The sequence below is a fragment of the Myotis lucifugus genome, unplaced genomic scaffold (genome assembly GCF_000147115.1).
Source record: "Myotis lucifugus unplaced genomic scaffold, Myoluc2.0 scaffold_40, whole genome shotgun sequence".
In the NCBI taxonomy this organism is placed as follows: domain Eukaryota; kingdom Metazoa; phylum Chordata; class Mammalia; order Chiroptera; family Vespertilionidae; genus Myotis; species Myotis lucifugus.
The window spans coordinates 3,053,775-3,058,201 of NW_005871088.1; the positions used below are offsets into that span (position 1 = coordinate 3,053,775).

At 56.1% G+C, this 4,427-nt stretch overlaps 1 protein-coding gene across 3 annotated transcripts in view; it reads right to left on the bottom strand.

Annotated features, from left to right (window-relative positions):
* Positions 1-966, bottom strand: part of HMGB3 (high mobility group box 3) — a 5,233-nt gene extending 4,267 nt beyond the window's left edge. The window contains exon 1 of one of the 3 annotated variants that reach the window (XM_006087723.2): positions 873-966. The gene's annotated coding sequence lies outside the window, so the exon portion shown is untranslated. The other 2 variants (XM_006087722.2, XM_023753039.1) reach the window with 2 other exon arrangements.
* Positions 967-4,427: the final 3,461 nt, after the last annotated feature.

Below are 4,427 nucleotides of genomic sequence, written 5' to 3' on the forward strand. Positions count from 1 at the left end.
GGGATAACAAAGGCGCCCGTGCAGCCATGACGTTCGACAGCGCTGGGGCCGCGGCAGCGCCCCTGGCCCTTCACACCACCAGACCCTGGCCGTGGGCTCCGGGACCAAGGCCAGAGCCCGCCCGGGAGCCCTGCCGCCCGCCCAGCCCGTCTGTCCACCCCTTGCCAGGGCCCATCACGCGCCAGCCATGTTAGCGGCGGCGACGGTGGCTGCGCCGGTGCCCTACGGGCAGGCGAAGAGCGGGGGCGGCCGGCCCGCCTCCCCCCTCCCGGACCTCCGTGCGCTCCCGAGACGGCCATGTTAATGCAAAACCAGCAGTGCAATCCGCGGGCCCGCACAGTGCCCGGCAGAGCCCAGCAGCTAAGTTTGCTCACGCCGCAGCCCCCCGCGGGCACCAGCTGCCCGTAATCCGCGGCGTCCGTCCCGGGCCGGGGAGAACCCTGCCCCCTTCCCAATGCCGCCTCCTGGCGCCGGGACCCGCGCCACCGGAGCCCGCAGCCGCCCCTCAGTTCGCTTTGCCTCCGCCGCCGCAGCTGCCCCAACATCTGGCTTCAGGGGGCCTGAGCCCCGCGGCGCGGCCCCGGGGGGCGGCAGCCGAGGTTGGCTCAAGGAAGGGAGCCCAGCGCAGACATTGGGGAGCTCGGGATGAAGCACTGGAAAGTTGAAACACCTGAATTGCTTCTTCCTTCCCAGTCACCTAGGTAGAAGGAAGGTGGAGGGGGCGGGAAGGGCGCGGGGAGGAGAGGCAGGAGGCGGTGGCAGCGGGACGCGCTGGCGGCTGCAGGAGCTGGAAACTTGTGCGGGCGCTGCGGTGGCGGTGGCGGCGGCGGCGGCGACGGCGGCTGCGGCGGGCGCGGGCGGAGGAAACGTACCTGTATTGTTCGCTAGTCTGGCAGCGCAGGGCACGACGCGAAGGTCAGCGCTCCCCAGCCTCGCGCTAGCTGCCTCACGAGAGCCGCCTGATTGGCCAGCGGGCTCCGCCGTTTAAAACAGCCTCCTTGCCCGGCCATTGGCTGCGGGCCTCATGCATATTAAACAGGCGCGGGCGCCCATTGGGCCCGGCCTCTGGGATCGTTCATTCAAACAGAACTACCCGCCGGCACAGGCTGCGGAGGCAAAACAGAGCTTTCCCACCCCCCGAACCCCCTCCTCGACATGAGCTGGGACCTCAAAGGACTTTGGAGAGGTGGCCCCTCCATTCCCCTCAGTCTTGGCCTCTGGCGTGGGATGGCAAGGTCGAGTCCGGCTGCTCTGCCCTCTGCTCCCGCCGCGCTGCGACCTGGGCGCCCCCGCCTCCCGCTCCCGGCCCCCAGGTAGCCCCCAGCCCCGGAAAACCTCCGGGGGCGAACGGCGAAGGTCGAGGGTCCTCCACCTCTGCCCAGTCCTGTCGCGGTTCCGCGGTAGGGGTCTTGCCCGCAGCTCTCTCCTTGATGACAGTGGAAGGCAGCTGTTCCCCTGCCAAGACCTCGGGGTTTCAGTACTGGGATCCCGCTGCCCCCACTCCCTCCCCCGCCCCCAAATAAAAAGGACCTGACTCCGCTCCTGTGGATCCTGCTCCACTAGGCTCTTTGCACTAATTGCCAGAAACTCTGTTTGTGCCTGCAGTTGCGGAAAGAGCGAGCTAGGTGGGCTAGAGGCGGAAAACGGAGTTTGGCAAAAGCAGAGAAATCGTGAGAAATTGTACTAGTAGTTCTGTGCTTAGGGAGTCACTTCTTCCCTGCCTCACTTCAGGCCCACATTCCTTCTGCTCTCCTGACACCCTGGTGAAGAATAAAAGTTCTTGGAATGTACAAATGGGATTTGACTTGACTTGGCCTCCTCAGCTTTGCCACTGGCTTATTATGGCCTTGAGCAAGTCACGGCAATGGTTTTCAAAGTGTGTGTGTGGTGGGGGAGGCAGTGTCACCTCTAAGGGATGTTTGAAAATGCCCCATGACTGGGAGTTGTTGCAGGAGTGTTAAATGTCCTGCATTGGGCAGCGTGTCATACAGAAGAAATATCCCACTACAAATGCTAGTCTCAACCCTATTGAAAAATATTGGAAGGCCTTTCCCTCTTTGAGCTTCCTGAAAGAAAGAATGTATGAAGGAAGGGTGAGGAAAAGGTACACATTTTATGGGTTGAAATTTGGAAGAGGCACATCATGACTTCTAAGTTCCCGTTCCCAAACACTTTGAACCCCTAGATAGCCAGCTATTTGTAATTCCCATATTTAGAAATGAGATGAGAAGGTGAGTTTTCCAAATGCTGTTTCCAGAAACTGGCTGAGTTTGAGGTGTTTGAGGGAGCTGACCCCACAAGGCAACTGCCTTCCCATCCCCACCCAGTTCTTGCCAACTCCTCTGAGCCTCCTGGGCAAGCTGGAACTGCTAGGCTTCCATCATTAGGGACCCAACTGAGACCAGAGGGCAAAATCAGTGCTGCTTTGATCGGAGCCGACTATGTACCCAATTTACAGACCCTTGGGAATGTGAATATCTTAAGGCCTTAATGGTTACCTACCTTAATGATTACCTACCTTCTGCTCATATATCTTCACTCACAGAGAGCTTGCCACCTACCTTATGTGCTGTCTTTTCCATCTTGAGCAGTCTCTGAACCTTGGGCTCACCACCCTACATACAATCCAACCCCTCACCCTTCACAGATTTCCTGGCAGAAGAGGTCTTTTCTCCAGCCCGATAGCTCCAGCTTCTTCTACAACCAAGTCCCCAAGGTCTAACTTGCCCAGGTCTCTTCCCTCCACCCTTGTCTCTGCCCTTCCCAAAGGAGAGTAGGGTCTCCACATATGATCTGACCAGTACCTTCCCTCTGCCACAGTGCCATAGCTAGGCCAGAGATGCGAATTGGGGGTCTTAGGCGGGACCCAGCCACTGCCCAGCATCCTGGCCATGCTGGGAAGCTGCACTTACCAGTTGTCAGGCACCAAAGTGGAAGAATCAGAGTTTTCAGCTTCAGAGCCCACCAGGCACTATTTGGTGGGCCCCTGAGTGGATGGCGAGGTTCACAGCAGCATATATGTTCACACTCACACCAGGCACACACACAACATTCCCAGAGGCAGAGGTGGGAAGGCTGACCCAGAGAATAAGGGTATCTCCCAGCCAGAAGAGACCATATAGTAAGTGGTGTCCAGAAACCCCCCTTAAGACCCATTCTTCCCCACCCACTGCCACAGCCCTACCCATGGGTACATACTTCGAAGGACAAATGGTTTGCGCTTATTCGAAGGAACGATTTCCATCTCTGCTCCTGAAGAAGCTCCTCCCTCCATCAAGCTGAAGCACTAGGTCTGAAGCTCAAACCTGTGGTTGTCGTCATCAGAACTTCGAAGAACATGATTATGACATCACTGAGTGGGCGTGTCCTAGGCCTGAAAATGGTGGCTGTAGTTCCCTGCTCCTGCCCCCTGCAAACACATATGTCACCCCAAGTCTCCATGTCTTCTTCAGGCCCAATCTCTATGATTCCTCCATCCCTTTCCCATGAACCTCAGTTAGAAGGCTCCTCACAGCCTGGTTTTCTCCTCAGTGCCGTGTGTGTGTGGCAGCACATCTAAGCAAAATCTGTGGCTTAGCAGGTTCCTACCTCAAGAGAAACTCATAATTCAATTCCATGTAATTCAATTGCACGTACATATATTGAATGACTACTAATACATAACAGAGGGGAGATGAAGTGAAGTATGGGGTGCAAGGCAGTGACTTTGGGCTCTGATTTCCTGATGTACCTTCTGCCATGTCATCTCATCTCTTCCAGCTTCAAAGGTGATTTCACCCATCGTACCCACCCCAGCCACTGTCCAGTCTGCTTGTGAGGGAGGGTATGAGTGAAGCTGGTCTGAGTATCACCACTAAAAGGCCACCTAGGGAAGGGCTAAAGGCCAGTCTGGAAGGTGAAAAAAGTGAGGGAAAGTCAGGAGTGCCTGGTCAAGTTCTGGACTCAGGGGCCCCAAGGCAGGCTGCCTCCTCTGTCTGTAGCAAACCTCAGTGCCCAATGGCTTTGGGGTATCTTCAACTGGTCGAGGCTATGGACCTCTGCCCTGGTCCTCCCTGGAAAGTACTTTAAATCACACCATTTACCTGTGAGGTTCAATCCCAGGCCAAGCCCATCACACAGGGGAACCTCAAACCAGAACCCTTTAAACTGCTTGGCGACCTGGAGATATTAGGAAAGCATTGAAATGAAATAGGAAATAGGACAAAGAGTGACAAATATTATTTAAAGAGGTTTTTGGTTCTTGCTAGTTCAAGACCCTTCAAAAGATAAAAGGGATTCTCTTCATGCAACTAAATTGAAGTATTTGGCCTGACCAGCATGGCTCAATGGTTGAGCATCAACCTATGAACCAAGAAGTCACAGTTTGATTCCCAGTTGGGGCACATGCCCAGGTTGTGGGTTTGATCCCCAATAGGGAACGTGCAGGA